This window comes from Siphateles boraxobius, unplaced genomic scaffold (genome assembly GCF_051911475.1).
Source record: "Siphateles boraxobius isolate OS27281-9 unplaced genomic scaffold, OSU_SipBor_1 9, whole genome shotgun sequence".
Classification (NCBI taxonomy): Eukaryota; Metazoa; Chordata; class Actinopteri; order Cypriniformes; family Leuciscidae; genus Siphateles; species Siphateles boraxobius.
This window is the reverse complement of record NW_027509219.1, coordinates 6075014-6097317: the sequence shown is the minus strand read 5'-3', so window position 1 is coordinate 6097317 and position 22304 is coordinate 6075014. Positions and strand designations below refer to the sequence as shown.

The following is a 22304-nucleotide window of genomic DNA, read 5'->3' as shown; positions in this document are numbered from 1 at the left end:
ATAGGCGAAAACACATGGCCACCATCAGATGAAGAGATTTTGCCTGTTTACATAAAATATCTGTCATTTCATCTGTCAATTGTTCATTATACAGCCAATAGAGTACCTGCCCCCTTTTTCACAGTCGCTGGTTACCGGAAGTGTTTTTACTTCCAGAAAACGCCTGTTGCACTCTATAATGTTTCTCATTAAAAATAAATATAAACCACACTAACATGTTACTTGGATGTCCGGTCGTCCTGCAGTGTTTGCTGTCTCTAGAGAGAGAGAGAAAAGGAAAGACCATGTTATTTTAAATGGAAAAAATCATGCAATCATCCTATAGGCAGTAACGCAGTTCATTACAGTACAATGATGAAGTTTACAGTTCTTTTCCATTCAGGGGCGCATAATATCATAAATATTGAACCATCTGAAAGAAGACGCTTGACAGTGTCCCAGCGTCAGAATGTATAACTAAATTATGAGAATGTGAAAAACGCTAGGCTATATAAATAGCTTTGACTTAACTTTTATATATTTTGGTTATCACATTGTGCCATTCATATTTACAGCTTACATTTTAAACAATTTTATCATGCAGAGTGCTAAAAGTTAAAATCAAAGACAAAGTAAAGGAAGAATTAAAAAGTAGCCTACCGAAATTTAAAAAGTAAGTAACTGAAGAGGAATAAAATACAGATTAAATAATTAAATAGGCCTATGCACATATAACCATGTTTGACTCAAATAATCTAAATAAGATTTAAAACTGAATAAAAACCAAAACATTTATTTTAAAAGTCCTTTATGGAAACCCCGCAGCGGCCAACTACAGTAAAATGTGCTTGGATGGATATATATATATATATATATATATATATATATATATATTTCTGAAACATATATGATGCCAAAAACATTTGATATAGAACATATAACAATGTGTAAGAGCAACAAAGCATGCTAGAGGGTAAGCTAAACAGCAATAGCACGTTTAAAACACTAATGAATTATACCGTCTTTTCCTTATGTATAAACAATCTTTTTAAATAAAACACAATGTAGCATAAATGAATTATAGAGACAATACTCACTTTTAGACATGTCTTTTGATGAGGTGGTAAGAGGAGTGAGGGTGCAAAAGTTTTTGGTCCAGAAATGATTTGTCTTGACTTTTTATAAAGAAGAGGCTGGGCAAAATACTCTTGGAAAACGTCAGAGCTGTACGGAGCCCCTAAAGGGACCTGTGCAAAAATAAAAAAAGTAAGACTATCGCGTGCGCACGAGAAACTTTCGCGTGGGCACGAGAAACTATCGCGTGGGCACGAGAAACTATCGCGTGCGCACGAGAAACTTTCGCGTGGGCACGAGAAACTATCGCGTGCCCACGAGAAACTATCGCGTGCGCACGAGAAACGTATCTCGTGCGCACGCGATAGTTTCTCGTGCGCACGCGATACAATTTCCGGTTTGGGTACAATTTGCGTCACTGTCATTACTATGAGGAAAACAAGAGCATGGATGTGGATGCGCATGAATGAATCGAAATCTATTTTAAATTAGGACTTCTTTACAAAGACATAGTTTCTGTTCTTGCATTTCGACACAGATATATAATCACTGAGCGACATTTAAAACGCATATTGAGGTCTAGAAGTCTGTTTCGACGGAAAGGGTACTCAAATATTGAAGACGCGATTGTATTTATTCAGCATCAACTCCAAAACTTCAGGTCAGCTCCATGGATACAGGTGGATTCATGCAAAGTGTAAAGAAAAATGGATTGCATATCAGAAAAGAACATGTTCGCTTCATTTTGAGCTCGTTAGATCCTGGTGGTGTTTATAGTTTGTCTTCATTAATGTTACAAGTCAGTAGCAATTATATTCAATTAAATATCCTGTTAAACAATGTTTGAGAGCCGTTTAGCGCTTCGACTTCGACTTTAGAAATGTTTTCTAAACAAAAACAATGTTTTTACATTGCAGGTTAAATTAAATACCCTGTTAAACAATGTGTTTGAGAGCCATTTAGCTCTTCGACTTTGACTTTAGAAATGTTTTCTAAACAAAAACAATGTTTATACATTTCAGGTAAACAGTAATGAAAATATATTCCTGTGAAATAAATAAAACAGAGTTTCTTTTGCACTGTAATTTTAATTCATTCAATATATATTGCCGTTTTTTCTTTCTCTTTGTTTTCTTTTTTACAATTTATTATAATGAAGAAAAACATGAGTTTGAGTAGCCATGTTTGTAAACATCGTTAGATGATGTCATCAGTACATTGTCTGTGTTAAAATATAATAATCAATAAAACAAATATCAAACAAGTATCAAATATCCTTTAAACAAGGTGCCACCACCCCCTTTATTTATCTACACCCTGAGCGCAGGTTACAATAAGGTCAATAACTCACTCCTTAGATGCAAGTATAAGTCTATTGCTTGGTACGAGTCTTTTAGAAGCTCAAAGTGAGCTTCTATCATAAGAGTATTGCAAATCTCATAGACATCACTGTCACATGGTATAGACGATCGAAATGAGCATTCTGTCTTGCACAGCTGTAGGTCTCCTGTGTCCACCGGTGACATGTAGTTCTCCGTTCTATTGAGCTCTGGGAATAAGTACATCACATTGGGTCTACCGCTTGGCACTCGATTGTTCTTTGAAGGTCTTATTACATGTGCATCCCACACACGTGCGGTTTCATCCAATTCATCCTGCAATACAAATATAAATTTTAGATAAAGGTTTGAAACGAAGTTATTCAAACTGCAATTGGTATATCATTTTTAATCTGTAGTGGCATTTTTCAATGTAGAATGATTTTTTAAAATGCTGCTTAATTATTAAATGGAGTGCTTTGTTAAACCGAGGGAACAGTTTGAGAATTTGTGAGTACGGTTTATAAACTGATCGTATACAGATTACAAAACCGTCCCCACAGATTGTTTTTTTTTTTTTCTCCCACAGGTGACTTCCCGGGCTCCGTAGTTTCTCAATTGTAGCGGGTATGAGGTGAACCTACACTGAGTGCGTGGAGGCCCCAGGCAAAATTAATCAACGAGGCCCTTTTTAAATAAATAAAAATATTTTAAATATATAAATAAATATATAAATAAATAAATATATATATATATATATATATATATATATATATATATATATATATATATATATATATATTAGTGGTGGGCCGTTATCGGCGTTAACGAATGTATAATGTAGAGAATACTTACGAAAATGGAGAGAAAATATAAATCGGGCGCATTAAAAAGAAAAGAACGAGATAGTCTTTGTTTTATTTAACATAAGCTTACTTGGCTCAACAAGTGACACATTATTACATATGCATTCATCAGATATTTTACGTTTTTTTTACGGTTTTAATTTTAAAATGACTTGGTAGCAGAGGGCCGCATGATAAAGCTCCGCCCCCACTGTACTGAGAGTCTGTCTCCGCCCCTGCCCATATTACAAACTACCTGCGAGGTTATTTATTTGGGTAGCACACATATTATGAATGCCTTCGTCAGAATTCAAATGAGCCATTTTAATCTAGATTAATTCCAAGATTACAGTGAGATTAATCTAGATTAAAAAAATGAATCTATGCCCACCACTATATATATATATATATATATATATATATATATATATATATATATATATATATATATATATATAGGCTATATGAATAGCATATAATATTTTTTTGTTAATATATCTTCATTAGGCTTACCTGATATAACTACAAAATACTAAAAGTAGTCAAAACGCATCTAACGCATCTAATAAGTTATTGATTTTTTACAACATTGTGCTTAATTAACGAAATGTCAATCTTCATCTTTATAACAGAAGAGATACAATAGAATAATCTTCAAGATACAGTACAATCTTCACATGCAGGGCTTGACATTAACTTTTTTGCTCACCAGCCACTGTGGCTAGTGGTTTTTCAAAGTTTCTAGCCACTCCGCATTTTCACTGGCCACAATTTTGACATCGATACCATAGGGAAAAACTGCCATATTTTTAATATTATCTCATTATTTGGCAGGAGTTCCGCAAGAAATGCCCAATACATGGCTGGTTTTCGTGCACGTCAGCAATTCATTGACAGATATTTTTGAATTCATCCTTATTTTGCCCAGTCTTTAAAGCATATTTCCCACATTACTTCTTTTATGATTTTTTTTTGTGTTCATTCATTTAATTTAGATGTGTATTTCTATTTTTTCTTCCCTTTTTAATTATTTCATTTATAAATTCATTTAAACAAAACACGATTACAATAAAGTGTACAATAAAGTAGGGCTGCACGATTATGACCAAAAATCATAATTGTCGATTATTGCCTTGAAATTGTAATTGCGATTATTAATTACATTATCAATATTTACATTGAATGATATTTTGAACAGCTTTATGCCATTGTTTGAAGCGACTGCATGCCATATTGTTATATCAAAATAAACCAATTGAAAACTCCTCCTGAAACATTTTCATTGCTTTTCTATAGCATTAAGCCTCAAATGTCAAATATTTAAACAAACCAAACCAAAGTAAAAATATTCATGGTATTATAATGTTACACTAACTAAAATTAAAACAATGGGGAAAAGACCCTTAAGATAAGCTAGAAAGAAAGAAAAACACATCTTAAGCACACAGTAAAATGTAAGTGGACTTTTTGTAATTGTGCCTTTGAAAGATTACATAATTGTGGCATCCATAATTGTGATCGCGATTACAAATTCGATTCATTGTGCAGCCTTACAATAAAGTACAATCAAAACCTTATATTATACTCACGTTGCAGTGTAATCTGTTAAATCTAGATAAAAAGTGTAATCTGCCGGTTGTCCTGCAATAATAAACTAGTGTTTAAAATGTTTAAAATGTGTCGGCTGCAAACATATCTTCATACATAGCCTATCCGTTTAAAAGTGGACATTTCAAGCTTTATATAGGTAGGCGCTCCAGTTCACGGAGATCATGAAAAGCGCGCCCGATTGTTTTATTTTATTTTACAAAAGCACAACGTTTTCTTGTTATTGTGAGTTTACACAAAAAAGTAGTTGCAAATGATGTATTATTCTTTTCTGTATGACCACAAATTGAGTAGGCCTATTTGAAGTTGTTTCCACTGTTCTGTTGATAAGAAAATGCAAGTGTTCACGCCGACGCCTCCATCCGTGCCGCATGCAGCGAGCGCTCAACACACTCCGCACAAACCTTTGGATACATACTGTAGGCGTCAAAATCTTGTGTTTACTTGTGATAATCTTTATTATGAATAATAACATGAATGCGCGATGCTTTGGAAAAAGAGAACCAAATGTTTTGATAAGTAGCTAAATTAGGCTATACAAAACAACATCGTTAACTTTAAAAGGAAAAGTAGCCATAGACCTTCTCAACTCACCTGAATAATTCCCAAGAAACAGAATCGGATGAGATTTTTATCCAAAAATCCCCCGTCGAACAATCCTCTGTCCTTGAGGTCACCAAACAAAGAGATGAAAAATTCCATGCATTCTTTCCTGAGAAATCCCCACCAACTCTCTATTCGCTGGTTGGCTATGCTTGCACCTTCTATGTAGCAGTCAATATTAGATTCCTGTAAAATGTTGCGTCTGAGGAAACGCTGGAAGTCTCTCACGTGCCCATTCTCTGTGCCACAGTCGCCTCTAATGATTCTAGGGCAGCCACCTGAACTCTCCACTGTTTCCATGTAATATCCTCCAATGACCTTCGGGTCACTGCTTGTTGTGTACGCATTCAGCCAAATGATCTTTCTTGAAAAACCGTCAATACAGCCGTTTATGCAAATACCATATGGCTTCAGTTTGTCATAAGAATCAAAGTGCCAGATGTAATTTGGTCCTTTTGCAAAATAGTTACGCCGATGGAGACGTCGGGCTTTTCTGCATTCTACACCACCAGGATCTAACGAGCTCAAAATGAAGCGAACATGTTCTTTTCTGATATGCAATCCATTTTCTTTACACTTTGCATGCATCCACCTGTATCCATGGAGCTGACCTGAAGTTTGGAGTTGATGCTGAATAAATACAATCGAGTCTTCAATATTTGAGTACCCTTTCCGTCGAAACAGACTTCTAGACCTCAATATGCGTTTTAAATGTCGCTCAGTGATTATATATCTGTGTCGAAATGCAAGAACAGAAACTATGTCTTTGTAAAGAAGTCCTAATTTAAAATAGATTTCGATTAATTCATGCGCATCCACATCATGCTCTTGTTTTCCTCATAGTAATGACAGTGACGCAAATTGTACCCAAACCGGAAATTGTATCGCGTGCGCACGAGAAACTATCGCGTGCGCACGAGATACGTTTCTCGTGCGCACGCGATAGTTTCTCGTGCCCACGCGATAGTTTCTCGTGCGCACGCCATATGTTTCTCGTGCGCACGCGATAGTCTTACTTTTTTTATTTTTGCACAGGTCCCTTTAGGGGCTCCGTACAGCTGCGTGTCCACAATGTTCTTTCAGTTTTTTTTTTTTTCAGGTTACACATGGCAATAAATTACTATAGCCGCTTAAGGACTAAATTGTTGGGTCTTTAACAAAAAAGCCTCCAAAATGGAGGAGGTCAAAGGGCATGTTTTCCTGCTATATAGTATCATCAGCTGCTCTCCCAAAGTCTGTTCATGCAGCCTACAGACAAACTGTCGCATCAACAAATGCTAACATTTTAAAGTTCTACATATATATTTTGAGTAGATAACCGATAGTATATTCTCAGTAAAGGGTTTCACCCTGTGTGTTTCCACACTGATTAAGGATAGTTTGGGAGATACAAGAAAAGTAAAAAATGATATACACCTTATACGTGCAATAGATCATATAGCTACCATAGAAAAAGTAAGATCATGCTTTGAATTAAGAGGAGTAAAATTAAATATGCTGCGTGATGGACCAAAAAAGGTACGGTGAAAATGTACGGTGGTTTTCTAAATGATACAACTTAATCTAAATAAGAGCAATGTAGAGTCCTGGGATTTCTTAAAAACAAAAACAACAACTACAAAAAAAACATTGTGACAAACTTTGACAACATGTTTCATGCGGCATGGACAAAAAATACTGTTTGAAATATTTTTGTCTAAGATACCAAAGTACGGTTTTTGCTTTATTTTTTGAACAGACGCTTTAGTAAAAATAATAGCTTAGGTTAAATTTATGTAAAATCATTTATATCATACAAGTCTTCTAAGAAAATAAATAGAAGATACAATTTTAATGAAACGTTAAAGCTTTGATTTAAACAGTCTTTTAATTTTAAAAGATCTAATTTAAGCTTTTAAGATTTTGAAATGAATTTAGTATGAATAAAACTTTGGAAAGCAGACTAACTTTACATATGCTATGAAATTGTGTCCCAGAGGCTCATCTGTCCTGTATCTCGGGGGTCATGCATTCATTTCACCCTGTAGTTTATCACTGAAGGAACCAGGAGGGCTTTGTTTATGACTTTGGATTGTTTTTATCATTGCATAAAGAACTACATCTTCGGCACTATGAAAATGTAAGGTATTTTTATATTTATATATATATATATATATATATATATATATATATATATATATATATATATATATATATATATATATACTTTTTTATATAAATTCATTTAGCTAAAACTATGTTTAAATTGTTTGAATTCATTTTAGTAACATACTTGTTATTATTCTATATTTATAATCATTTAATTTAAATATGGAGATTAGTTAATTTATGGAATTTATAGTGTGAGTGCAATGTATGTAAAAACAATGTAAAGATGTTGTTTTCTGTGATGCTCGTGTTTGTGTACGGGATTAAATATGCTGTTACAGTACAAAAATCATTATGGCTATATTAATAAAAATTATACTTTAGGTCACCGTTAAATAAAATCATTACAGTAATCTTCAAAAGATAAATAGAAGATACGACTGTATTACAACGTTTTTATTAAGACTTTAAATTATCTTTTATTTTTAACATTAACTTTTAAGATTAACACTAACAAAACATCCTCAACGTCTCATAACGCTGGCTGAACACACACACACACACACACACACACACACACACACACGCACACACACACACACACACGCACAGGCGCGTGCGCGCACACACGCACACACACACACACACACACACACACACACACACACACACACACACACACACACACACACACACACACACACACACACACACACACACACACACACACACACACACACACACACACACATTCCTCCACCACTCTGAATCACAGAGTGTCAAAACACAGAGTGTTTAAAAACTTTAAACTTATTTAATCTGAAATGACTGCTTCAGTAGATTTTTAGTAAGATATTTATTTTTGTTTTGAAAAGATATTGTATTAACCATTTCATTTATATACTTTTTAAAGAACAGAATGTGTTTCAACTTTAGTTACTGGGAGATATTTTCTCACTATCCCCATTTATATAGCGTGCTCAGGAATGCCAGGATATCGGATGACACGCACACACTCACAGACAGACGCACACACACAGTGCGGAGACTGTCAACTTTAATCCAATTCTTCACCATAGTGAAACGGTAAGATGATTTTACTTTTGTAATTCTAATCTATTTTAATCTATATGCGACATTAGAAAAATTATTTTCTCACCCCGACACGGAGGGGATTTCCCACACCAAGAAGTTATTTCCCCCCGGGGTCAATAGGTCAAAATCAATGGGGCAAAGACAACTGGCAAAGACAACTGGCAACTTCATATATCATACAAAGGTCAATAGGGTAAAGACAACTGTCAACTTGATCGATCGATAGGTCAAAGGTTAATCCCTACATTAACGGACCTCCGGAACAACCCCTCCGGAAGGTCAAAGGTTAATCCCTACATCAAAGGACCTCCGGAACACCCTCCGGAAGGTCAAAGGTTAGCCCCGCCCACCTGTCAATCATAGGGTCATAAATCATTTTGACATAAGGTGAATCATATAACTACTAATTATTTTGCAGCAAAGATTCCTAGATTTGTCATATTATACATATAACTGTAACAAAATAAAGAAGATAACTGTGATGCTGCTGTTATTGCATATTCAGCATGTAAACTGCATTCATGAACAGAAGCAGTGTGTCGTGATAAATGAGGTGAATGCATCATTAATATGCTTAATCTGAATACATTTTCATGACCACTAAAAGATTTTGTGATTTGTCATCTCGATGCGCCTGTAATTAGTTATGTGTATGGTTATTGTTTTTAAAGGGTTACAGTGTTGTACCCCCAATTTTGGACATTTTCTTTTGACAGATTTATTAACATCAATTACAGAACTTTTTTTTCAATAAAAACTAAATGTAATTGCACAAACTAGAATAATTATTGTAAGTTTTACATATGGGGTCGGTAAGATGTTTAATGTTAAAAGAATTCTAATATGTGTGTGTGTGTGTGTGTGTGTGTGTGTGTGTGTGTGTGTGTGTGTGTGTGTGTGTGTGTGTGTAACAATGTAAAGGCCTTTACGGTCACGTATAATCGATTTATTGCATCATTTCTGAATAAAATAAATTCGTTCTGAATGAATAAAATAACTGGTTTTATGTGAGGATCTATCCTTTAGAATAGATACGACATCAGTATCGATATGTCAGGATCGAAAGCAGCTTTTAGCCTTTCTGTGATTAATTAATTAGCCAATTAATATCAATTTCCATTGACGTTATTGACCACAGTAACGTTAACAGCACCATAGATTAAAAAGCTCCACAGTCTTCATACACACAAATATAACATTAGGCTATAGCAACGTAGATTTCTTAAATGACAGCACCGTAATACAAGTATGGCTTTGACCGACCTGAACGACGCGGGAATTTTGGTCCGTGGAGAGTTGTTGGTATAGAGGAAATTATTGCCCCCTGCTGGTACTCAACCTTCATTCATGCGTGTCATGTACACGCCTTGAGGAGGCAAAGCGTGACCCTGACACGCATCCGCTAGTGGACCAGCGTGTGTATTACACGCTTTAGCGTGATACCGGGTTGTCAGAGTTTGACTGTTTTGCTATTGCTGGGGATTTTAATATTCACATAGATAATGTAGAAACCAATATGGCAAAAAAATCATAACTGTTTTAAATACTTTTGATCAGACTCAACATGTACACGGATCCACACACAATCGTGGACACACTCTAGATTTACTTATCAGTAAGGATCTAAACATTTCATCGATTGTTATTAAGGACGTAGCACTGTCTGATCATTTTTGTATTTTCTTTGATATATTGATCTCTCCTACTATTGAAGCTAGATCTGTGTCAGTCAAGAAGAGATGCTTAAATGAGAACACTAGTGTGCTATTTATGAAGGTGTAACCCTATTGCGAGGTAGTAATAATGTACATAGGTGTAGTAGTCTAAAGTAGTCTTAGATATTATCAATAATATGAATTTGGACCAGAATCAGAAGACACTAAATTGTTAAGAGGCTGAGAATTGAATGCCAATAAAAGGAATACCACACCAGACTGACAGTTTTCATTAACTGTATTGAATACACAGGGCTGGTAAATACATATAAGAACACATTTATGAAAAATAACAAACTAAAATAAGAAAGTGCGCACGTAAATAAAACCCTTTTTTTCTTTGAGCTCAGTTCGTCCTCGGTTCCACTTGCCTTTATTGACAAGAATTCCGTTTTCAACGTTGGGGCCCTTTTTAGTTTGTGTTAGTGTTTGTCCTACCACCATGAAGATGATCCTGGCAATCCATCTAAAGTCAGAGTCACAAACACGGTTGGCTGATGTTCAGCCACCTGGACTGGGAATTAATGAATCTCTAGGAGAACGTCTGGAACGTGAGGATCTGTATCACTCCGCAGAAAGGATCTCTGCATGATGTTTCCAACTCTTTTCCAAAACCTGACCTATAAATAAGGCCAAATCATTTCTCTCAATTACCATTCAGTGAATAAATGGAATGCTACAGGCTAAAATAAAATTAGATAATATTTCAGTACACCTATAATGCAATATCAAAATCTCTCTCTCTCATTGTACAACAGCTCTTATGTTTCTTCTCAGGTATCAAAACTATATGAATTTCTCTCCAGTATCAAAAGTACATTTACATCAGAAATTACATCCTTCATAAAAAAAACACATTTCTAATTCACGTTTTATAAAAACATTTGTAACATTATCAGTATGTAGAATAAAACTGCATGAATTGCATGTAAACATTGATCAACTTGTATTACTTTAAATTAGAGGCATTAAGGCATTAGCGTGCTTATTTATCCCCCGCTGCATGGGTAACAGTGGAAAGAATGCACTAAAAATGTACCTCTTTAACCTCCAGTAAACAATTAAATCCACAATTTTCAAGATCATTATTTAACAAACTAACAATTTAGCAACAGTATGGAAAGGTAACATTTCTTTTTAAAACCCACAAACCAAATAATTTGTTGTGTTTCACAGGCATTAAACAGTATGCCGCTAGCCTATTGTGGCTAATTACCCTATTAGCATATGAACACAGCAGGCTCACCACTGTAACACTAACGAGTCTAACTCGATCCAATGGTGGTATTCGAATTAGCGGTGAAGGTCTTTGCGTGTTACTGTCTTTTCTCGCGGCGAAGTATTTTTGGTTAAATGCAATACATTTTCTCATATGTATTAACTCGTTATTTCATCTGACTCCATAAATGAAAAAAGGCTTTAATGATATCTGTGCATCATTAAATGTGAGCGAATGTTTAACTATTCTTTTAAACTCTTGAATGAATATAATGTCAAAGTCAATTAGAATAATCAAATATCACAATTTAATATGTCAGGTAAATGTTTCATTACAAATCCATAATCAATTCCAAGGTAATCAATGCAAAACATCAAATGCTCTAGAACAAAGAGGAAAATACCCGACAAGAAATACGTGAGGCAGAGAGACTCGGCTCTCGACCTCACGGGCTGATCTGGATACAGAAAAAGAGCCCCGAGCTCTCGCTGTGTTTCATTATATACCCAGACCTCATTTCAAATCTAAACATCATCCACATTGGAATTTTACCTGTAAGTCACCATTTGCTAGCAGTGAAAAATTAGCATTCATTCAAATGGTCAGAAGGTGTTAACTTAAAGACACACCCTCCAGTGTGGAAGATATTTCTAAACTTTCTAAGAACCTTATTACCTTTTGGTTTACTTCTTTGGCAATGCGACATTTGTACCAGTCGCACCGAGACATTTCAAATAATACCAAACATATATAAACCTTGATGATAATCATTCACATTAAACCATTTAGATTCTTGTGTGAGTTTGGGAGATCTCTGCCAGGATGAAGAATGGGGGAGAGAAATGTAGATTAGGATGAGGGAGGTGAGACTTCCTCTGAATAGTGTATGAGGGGGAGTTCAAATGTTAATTTCCTTTGTTTTCTCAGAGAGTGGCCCTCTCTTAAAGTCCTTCCAGTTTATCCAGTCTTACAGATTGGCCTCTTGACCACGTGGGTCAAATTCAGATGAACACTTACGTGGTCACAGTAAGACGGTTGTTGTAATCCTTGAGACGTAACTCAAAAATGTCTTTTGCTTCAGCGGGCTGTGTTCACCTGCAGAACGCCTGGTCTCACCAGGTGTATGTAGCTTGAGTTCAGCAGGTGGATGAATGCATTCAGGTTTTCTTCTTGCGTTTCAGCCTAAAATGTGAGCAAAGTTCATAGAGTCAATCTGGACCTTTGTGATTTATTCAGTCGATGTCATTCCTTCTTAGAGAAACTTCTGCTTCTCTGGCACCTTCCCCATGATGATAATCTGACCCTTCTTGACCAATCCTATCACCTTCAGCGGTGCGGTTGTCTGGGCAGACCTCGATGGGTGAAGGAGTTCTCCTTGGTTCCACACTGCTTTGTGTGAGACACCTGAAAATCATCTTAAATGTCCACTTCAGGATTGAGCACTTATGGACTTTAAAACGTGAGGAAATACATACGAACACATAATGCAACAAAATGAAAAACAAAACAATGGATGGGTTCATGTCAGGAAGTGCGATTGGTACATCTGGTCTCAAATGTTTCTAAAGGTCCTGAATGGTAAGGTGATCTCATTTTAAATATCCAATTCTCCATTACCACTGTGATGAAGTTAAATGGGAGTGAAATTATAAATATTCTTGGTCTGAATCATTTACTGTAAAGGAAACGCAGCAAGAGGTCAGTGTAATCTAAACAATCAAATAGATTCTATGCATAATCAATACACATATATATATATCACTATTTTTGTTCAGGAATCTTCTAAGGCAAGCCACTTATGCAGACATAAGAAGTGACTTGGGACATGCTTAGTCATACAATGATGTAGATAGTTCATTCCTTGCAAAAGTGTGTGTGTGTGTGTGTGTGTGTGTGTGTGTGTGTGTGTGTGTGTGTGTGTGTGTGTGTGTGTGAGAGAGAGAGAGAGAGAGAGAGAGATAGAGAGAGAGAGAGAGAGAGAGAGAGAGAGAGTGTGTGATCTGGCTATGTCACAGTCGGTGACAGGTTAAATTGTAAATTTTGTAATTGATTGAAGCACTCACACTTCAGATCTATCCGTTTTTTATGATGTTTTTGTTATTAGTGGTATTGTAGCAGGTTGATTGATTGCAGTGGTGTTGTTCACACTCTCTGGACCAATCAGGACGGAACTGCATGCTATATGGCTAGAGGGTGGGCCCTCGTGACATTCTACGTCTTTGTCATCAGAGGCGCACTTCCGCTGTGGGCCGTCTCGCGTTCGTGGTGCAGTTGCAGTTATCGGACAGGTAATAAAGCGTGGCTAGCTTTCTCATTTTCTAGAAGCCTCGTTAGTGTTGCAATGGGCATTACAGTGTGTGCGTCTGTGCGACATCTTTTGCAGTGTTTCTCCTGTCGTCTTTTGCAGTGTTTCTCCTGTCATAAACTCGAATTGTCCTGTAACGGAACCGGGTTGCATTGGGCTGCTGGTAGGTCGAATTTGTTCTCTTTAAAAATCTGCATGACTGAATGTAAAGTAATGGGTTGTTTTATTGTAGGCTCCGTGTAGCTGTTTGTCCGGATTGCTGTTTGTCTCAACTGATTTCTGTTCAATGACAGACTGTTAATAGGGAAAAGCTACATGAGGTCCGGGTTCTGGATGCCTTGATGCACTTTACAGCGCGGGATTCGTCGCGCACTGGGGGTTTGACCAGTCTGTATTTCATTGACTGTGACACAGACTATAACTTCGCCGCTTCTGTCTCTTCTGTGTTTATTCGTGTGTGTGTGTGTGTGAGGTTTTTTTGTTGTTGTTTGATTATGAATAAGTAATTTTTGATTACTTTATATTTCTTTGGTTGAAGTGTATATAAAGAAGATTCTCTTTTTGATGTTTTCATTGATTTTATGGGTTATTTTTTGATTTTCTGTCTTTATTAACCGAATGTTCTTCTTTTAGTGCTGAGTGCCGGAAGTGGTGGCGTCGGTGTCCTCGGTGGTGGTGTCTCCTCCTGTGTGCTGTGTTTTCCCTTTTTTTTGGTGTATTTTGAGTTTTGGTTATTTTTGTGTGTACGTGTGATTAGGGAATCCTTAACCCCTGAGATCCCACACCTTTTACCCGGTTTCCTCCACTGGTAAGGCCTCAGCACTCCCTTTTTTTCTTTATTTTCTTTATTTTCTTCATTTTAGTGTGAATGTTACTCTATATATGATGTTTATTTTAACAATATAAATAAAATGATTGTTGTTTTACTGGAACTACGTCTCTGGCTTCGTGCATTAACCGAACCTGTGTGCTTCCTGTAAATTTGGAGGGTTAATTATTGAACCAGTCTAATTCTATTTCCCAGGGTGAAATTCCCTGGGTGGCGTAGTCGGTGTTTTCATTAAAATTTAAGACGTTAAACAGGTTAAAAGGTGTTCCACGCCCCCCAAGGGTGAGAGAGCAGAAGAGGGAAAAAAGTCCCACTCGCCACAGTATGTTGAGAAATCAGGGGCCCTCTGATTTTCCAACCACCCTAACAACAATCAGAAAATGTAAACATTCTGAAATTGAATAGCAGGTCTGTCTCTGCTTATAATTTGCATCACCGATTTGTGACTGTGGCCATTCAAATGTATATTACAGTGTTTTCCCATGAGTTGGCGAATAGTGTATGATATGATATGATACTCTGTTAGACTGTCATCATTGGATCAGCTTTACCATCCCATGTGTGTGAAGCTATCCGGATCTGTTAGTGTGAAGATGTACAATAGGTCTTTAGTGAAGTGACACTTTTGGACTCTATGTCATCTTTATCTTCTTATGATGTGTAGTGTTCAGCCTGGATTGACTTGATCTATTCCAGGTGATGATGATGTGAGGGTGTAATGATGGAGGAGTGTGTTCAGTGTTCATGTCTAGGAGATGGGTGGAATCTAATCTATAACAATTGTGTTGTAAATTTAGTTCCAGTTCTATACTGGGAGGCCATGCTTATATAGTGATGTGCTATTGTGAGATGTTAATGGCCTCTTGAAGTGTCTTTTCACCCATCTCCCGAGTCTCAGGTTATGTTCTAACAATCCCGCTGTCCTGGCTCTGATGCAGGTTGGGTCCGGCCCATCCTGGCATCCGTCCTCCAAGGAATTTGCTGAAGTAAACCTGAGACAGAAACAAATGCATAGAGGACCACAGTTAATTCTGATGTTTTCAACAGTTTCAAATTCAGACATGTTGAATTCTTCTCCTTTCTCCATCATCATGTCCATTCAATGCAGTGTGTGACACCTAAAAGCTGCTTCTGCAGTGCAGCCTTCACAGTCTGCTGTGTCATGAGCATTGGAGCTCCCAGTTCTGCTGGGGAAATATTCTGGTTCAACCAGAGGTTTTCTCACTCATATTTTTATAAAATCAAATAGGTCGATGCCCATGGCTTTATTTCAAAGTTGCTCTCTTTACAGTCAGATCTGTGGGCAGAGATTAGTTCACCCGTTTCGGTGTTGCCTGCTTAGCATTTACTTTTGTGTGGTGTCATTCAGACGTGTGCAGATCTCTTGTGACATGCAAAAGGCTGTGATATTTCTGTTCACACCCTCCTTGTAAATTTATTTCTCTGATCAGATTCAATTTTAGTTGGTGCGTCCCAGTTAAGGATGATTTGGTTTGCTATTACCTGTGCCACACTTCTGGTCGTGTTAAGTCTATGGGATTTTTCGGACGGTTTTTCGCCAAACATCGTACCCCCGATCCCTTATAAAAGTCAAAAATGGTGTTGCTAGGAGGTTGCTAGGGTATTCCGGGTGGTTGCTAGGGTGTTGCTAGGCGGTTGCTATGGTGTTGCTAGGCGGTTGCTAGGGTATTCTGGGTGGTTGCTAGGGTGTTGCTAGGCGGTTGCTAGGGTGTTCTGGTGGTTGCTAGGGTGTTCTGGTGGTTGCTAGGGTGATCTGGGTGGTTGCTAGGGTGATCTGGGTGGTTGCTAGGTGGTTGCTAGGGTGTTCTGGGTGGTTGCTATGGTGTTGCTAGGCGGTTGCTAGGGTGTTCTGGGTGGTTGCTAGGGTGTTGCTAGGCAGTTGCTAGGGTGTTGCTAGGGTAGTTGCTATGGTGTTGCTAGGAGGTTGCTAGGGTATTCTGGGTGGTTGCTAGGGTGTTGTTAGGTGGTTGCTAGGGTATTCTAGGTGATTGCTAGGGTGTTGCTAGGCGGTTGCTTGGGTGTTCTGGTGGTTGCTAGGGTGTTCTGGGTGGTTGCTAGGGTGTTGCTAGGCGGTTGCTAGGGTGTTCTGGGTGGTTGCTAGGGTGTTGCTAGGTGGTTGCTAGGGTGTTTTGGGCGGTTGCTAGGGTGTTGCTAGGCGGTTGCTAGGGTATTCTGGGTGGTTGCTATGGTGTTGCTAGGCGGTTGCTAGGGTGTTTTGGGTGGTTGCTAGGGTGTTTTAGGTGGTTGCTATGGTATTCTGGATGGTTGCTATTGTGTTACTAGGTGGTTGGCTAGGAAGAGAGCAGGTAAAATCATCACAGACTCCACTCACCCTGGACACCACCTGTTTGAACTGTTACCGTCAAGACGGAGACTCAGATCACTGGCCACAAGAACATCTCGGCACAGGAACAGTTTCTTCCCACAGGCCATTTCCCTCCTGAACAGTTAACACTCCTCCCAAGGCATATGCCTGTAAGTGCAATACTCCCACTGTTTAGTGCAATATCCCACAACACAGGTGATACTTATATGTAGATTTGTTTATTTATAATATTCAAAACACTGTAAATAGGTTCATAATCTGTAAATCTGAAAATGTCTATTCTGACTAAACCCAACTGTGATAGTTTTATTCTCATATATTTATATTTTTATTTTTTATTCTTATAATTTGTAGTATTATGTTTCATGTTGTATTTGTATATGTCCACTGGAAGCCTCAGTACCAAAACAAATTCCTTGTGTGTGCAAGCACACTTGGCAATAAAGCTCTTTCTGATTCTGATTCTGATTCTGAAGTGTTGAGGTGATTCATGATTGGCTGTTTGCTGCCCCGAGTCAAACGAGACCACCCTCATGTTTCTATGACAATTCAGTCCAGAGATATCCATTCGATCTCTTTCAATGGAAGTCTATGGGAGTTGTTGCTAAGGTGCTCTAAATGGTTGCTAGGGCGTGGCTTGATAGCTTCACAATGATCCTGAGAGACTGATTGGTTGTCTGAGTAAAATGAGTAAAAACTCGTCAAAGTTTGACGCAATGTTAAGTCTATGGGATTTTTCGGCCGGTTTTTCGCCCCTGGGGCGAACATCGTAGCCCCGATCCCTTATAAAAGTCATAGCACACCATTCCCGAACAGGCCGCACGTTTTGACGCCTCATTCGTGGGTCTGTGACAAAAACTGCGGGAGGAGTAGCGCGTCAAAAAGTGGCCAGAAGAATAAGAATAAGAAGAATAACTAGAATGTACATTTCCAGAAGAAAATGTGAAGTGGTGCTTGCAGTGGCAAAACTCGCCACTCGGTTGCTAGGGTGTGGTACATGATTGCATACTAGGCAACAAACATGTCTGTACTATGTTCTGGTGCTGAGATATGGCTTATTCATGTTGTTCAGGTGGTTGCTAGGGCATTGCTAAGGTGTTCTGAGTGGTTGCTAGGGTGTTTTGGGTGGTTGCTAGGGTATTCTGGGTGGTTGCTAGGGTGTTCTGGTTGGTTGCTAGGGTATTTTGGGTGGTTGCTAGGGCATTGCTAGGGTGTTCTGGGTGGTTGCTAGGTGGTTGCTAGGGTGTTCTGGGTGGTTGCTATGGTGTTGCTAGGCGGTTGCTAGGGTATTCTGGGTGGTTGCTAGGGCGTTGCTAGGCGGTTGCTAGGGTATTCTGGGTGGTTGCTAGGGCGTTGCTAGGCGGTTGCTAGGGTGTTCTGGGTGGTTGCCTGGGTGTTGCTAGGCGGTTGCTAGGGTATTCTGGATGGTTGCCAGGGTGTTGCTAGGCGGTTGCTAGGGTATTTTGGGTGGTTGCTAGGGTGTTGCTAGGTGGTTGCTAGGGTGTTCTGAGTGGTTGCTAGGGTGTTGCTAGGCGGTTGCTAGGGTATCCTGGGTGGTTGCTAGGCGGTTGCTAGGGTGTTCTGGGTGGTTGCTAGGGCGTTGCTAGGCAGTTGCTAGGGTGTTCTGGGTGGTTGCTAGGGTGTTGCTAGGGTAATTTTGGTGGTTGCTATGGTGTTACTAGGTGGTTGGTAGTTGTCAAAGATGGTTACTGTTGAGTTTGTAGCATTTTATTGGCATGATTTAGCACTTAGCTAATCAATATTAGCATGTAGCTATTCACTGCTAGCATGTTTAGCATGTAGCAAGTCCTGTTTGCTAGCATGAGTAAAAAGAGCCAACCCCCATCTCTATACGATGTTTTGATGCAGAGATATAGGACTTGCAAAACGGTTGCTAGGGTACTATGTTTGGTTGCTAGGGAGTGGCTTGGCAGCTGCCAATCATGAAGCTCCAAAGTCAATGTGAATGTATAAACCAACCCCCATCTCTATACGATGTTTTGATGCAGAGATATAGGTCTTGCAAAATGGTTGCTAGGGTACTCTGTTTGGTTGCTAGGGAGTGGCTTGGCAGCTGCCAATCATGAAACTCCAAAGGCTGCTTGTCAGTATGAATGATATAAACCAACTCCCACGCCTCTGTGACATTCAGAATGGAAGATATCCCTCTTTGGATTTTGGTTGCTAAGGTGCTCGACAATGGTTGCTAGGGCGTGGCTAGGAAGTGTTGAGGTGATTCATGATTGGCTGTTTGCTGCCCCGAGTCAAACGAGACCACCCTCATGTTTCTATGACAATTCAGTCCAGAGATATCCCTTCGATCTCTTTCAATGGAAGTCTATGGGAGTTGTTGCTAAGGTGCTCTAAATGGTTGCTAGGGCGTGGCTTGATAGCTTCACAATGATCCTGAGAGACTGATTGGTTGTCTGAGTAAAATGAGCCCGCCCCTTTGTCTCTACGACACTGTGATCCAGAGTTATGTTCAATATAAAAGCGGTTTCTATGGTGTAGGACGGCCCATTTCATGGGCCGTCCTACACCATAGTAAGTCAATGGGGAAACTTTGGGCAGCTCCTGCCCCCCAGGGGTGCAACTTTTACCCCATTGTGTGGTATGTTCTTACAGAGTCTGTCAGCCTCTTCAAATGTGGTAAATTACACGTTTCTGCGACATCCTCGTTCCGAGCTACGACTCGTCAAAGTTTGACGCAATGTTAAGTCTATGGGATTTTTCGGCCGGTTTTTCGCCCCTGGGGCGAACATCGTACCCCCGATCCCTTATAAAAGTCATAGCACACCATTCCCGAACAGGCCGCACGTTTTGACGCCTCATTCGTGGGTCTGTGACAAAAACTGCGGGAGGAGTAGCGCGTCAAAAAGTGGCCAGAAGAATAAGAATAAGAAGAATAAGAATAATAAGTATGTGAGATAACAATAGTGTTGCTTTGCCATAGGCAAGCACCACTAATAAGTATGCACAATAACACTAGTGTTGCTTTGCCATAGGCAAGCACCACTAACTAGAATGTACATTTCCATAAGAAAATGTGAAGTGGTGCTTGCAGTGGCAAAACTCGCCACTCGGTTGCTAGGGCGTTGCTAGGCGGTTGCCAGGGTATTCTGGGTGGTTGCTATGGTGTTGCTAGGCGGTTGCTAGGGTGTTCTGGTGGTTGCTAAGGTGTTCTGGATGGTTGCTAGGGTGTTCTGGGTGGTTGCTAGGGTGTTGCTAGGGTGTTCTGGGTGGTTGCTATGTGGTTGCTAGGGTGTTCTATTGGTTGCTAGGGTGTTGCTAAGGTGTTCTGGATGGTTGCTAGGTGGTTGCTAGGGTGTTCTGGGTGGTTGCTAGGGTGTTGCTAGGCGGTTGCTAGGGTGTTGCTAAGGTGTTCTGGATGGTTGCTAGGGTGTTCTGGGTGGTTGCTAGGGTGTTGCTAGGGTGTTCTGGGTGGTTGCTATGTGGTTGCTAGGGTGTTCTATTGGTTGCTAGGGTGTTGCTAAAGTGTTCTGGGTGGTTGCTAGCCAGTTGCTAGGGTGTTGCTAGGTGGTTGCTAGGGTGTTCTGGGTGGTTGCTAGGTGGTTGCTAGGGTGTTCTGGGTGGTTGCTTGGGGATTGCTAAGCGGTTGCTAGGGTGTTCTGAGTGGTTGCTAGGGTGTTGCTAGGTGGTTGCTAGGGTATTCTGGGTGGTTGCTAGGGTGTTGCTAGGCGGTTGCTAGGGTGTTGCTAGGCGGTTGCTATGGTGTTGCTAGGAGGTTGCTAGGGTGTTTTGGGTGGTTGCTAGGGTGTTTTAGGTGGTTGCTATGGTATTCTGGATGGTTGCTATGGCGTTAACAGGTGGTTGGTAGTGTTCACATTTGGTTACTATAGAGTTTTTATAATGTTCATGGCATGATTTAGCACTTAGCTAATCAATATTAGCATGTAGCTATTCACAGCTAGCATGTTTAGCATGTTGAAAGTCCTGTGTGCTAGCATGAGTCAAAAGACCCAACCCCCATCTCTATACGATGTTCTGATGTAGGTCTTTCAAAATGGTTGCTAGGGTACTCTGTTTGGTTGCTAGGGAGTGGCTTGGCAGCTGCCAATGATGAAACTCCAAAGGCTGCTTGTCAGTATGAATGATATAAACCAACCGTTTGACTGATTGGTTGTCTGAGTAAAATGAGCCCGCCCCCTTGTCTCTATGACACTGTGATCCAGAGTTATGTTCAATATAAAAGCGGTTTCTATGGTGTAGGACGGCCCATTTCATGGGCCGTCCTACACCATAGTAAGTCAATGGGGAAACTTTGGGCAGCTCCTGCCCCCCAGGAGTGCAACTTTTACCCCATTGTGTGGTATGTTCTTACAGAGCCTGTCAGCCTCTTCAAATGTGGTAAATTACACGTTTCTGCGATATCCTCGTTCCGACCTACGACTCGTCAAAGTTTGACACAACGTTAAGTCTATGGGATTTTTCGGCCGGTTTTTCGCCCCTGGGGCGAACATCGTACCCCCGATCCCTTATAAAAGTCATAGTACACCATTCCCGAACAGGCCGCACGTTTTGACGCCTCATTCGTGGGTCTGTGACAAAAACTGCGGGAGGAGTAGCGCGTCAAAAAGTGGCCAGAAGAATAATAATAAGAAAAAGAAAAAGAATAATAAGTATGGACAGTAACAATAGTGTTTCCTTGCTTTCAGCAAGCACCACTAATAAGAACTAGAATGTACATTTCCGGAAGAAAATGTGAAGTGGTGCTTGCAGTGGCAAAACTCGCCACTCGGTTGCTAGGGCGTTGCTAGGCGGTTGCCAGGGTATTCTGGGTGGTTGCTATGGTGTTGCTAGGCGGTTGCTAGGGTGTTCTGGGTGGTTGCTAGGGTGTTGCCAGGCAGTTGCTAGGGTGTTGCTAGGGTAGTTGCTATGGTGTTGCTAGGAGGTTGCTAGGGTATTCTGGATGGTTGCTAGGGTGTTGCTAGGGGTTTGCAATGGTGTTCTGGGTGGTTGCAATGGTGTTGCTAGGCGGTTGCTAGGGTATTCTGGGTGGTTGCTGGGCGGTTGCTAGAGTGTTCTGGGTGGTTGCTCGGGTGTTGCTAGGCGGTTGCTAGGGTATTCTGGGTGGTTGCTATGGTGTTGCTAGGTGGTTGCTAGGGTGTTCTGGTGGTTGCTAGGGTGTTGCTAGGCAGTTGCTAGGGTGTTCTGGGTGGTTGCTAGGGTGTTGCTAGGGTAATCTGGGTGGTTGCTATGGTGTTACTAGGTTGTTGGTAGTTGTCAAAGATGGTTACTGTTGAGTTTGTAGCATTTT

The 22304-nt window shown here is 39.7% G+C and overlaps 1 long non-coding RNA gene across 1 annotated transcript; it reads left to right on the top strand.

The window, feature by feature from the left end:
* The first annotated feature begins 20323 nt into the window (after positions 1-20323).
* LOC143732127 (uncharacterized) lies at positions 20324-22000 on the top strand. The gene is made up of 3 exons (XR_013201053.1): positions 20324-20339; positions 20553-20738; positions 21939-22000. It is a non-coding gene; the product is annotated as an uncharacterized LOC143732127 (long non-coding RNA).
* Positions 22001-22304: the final 304 nt, after the last annotated feature.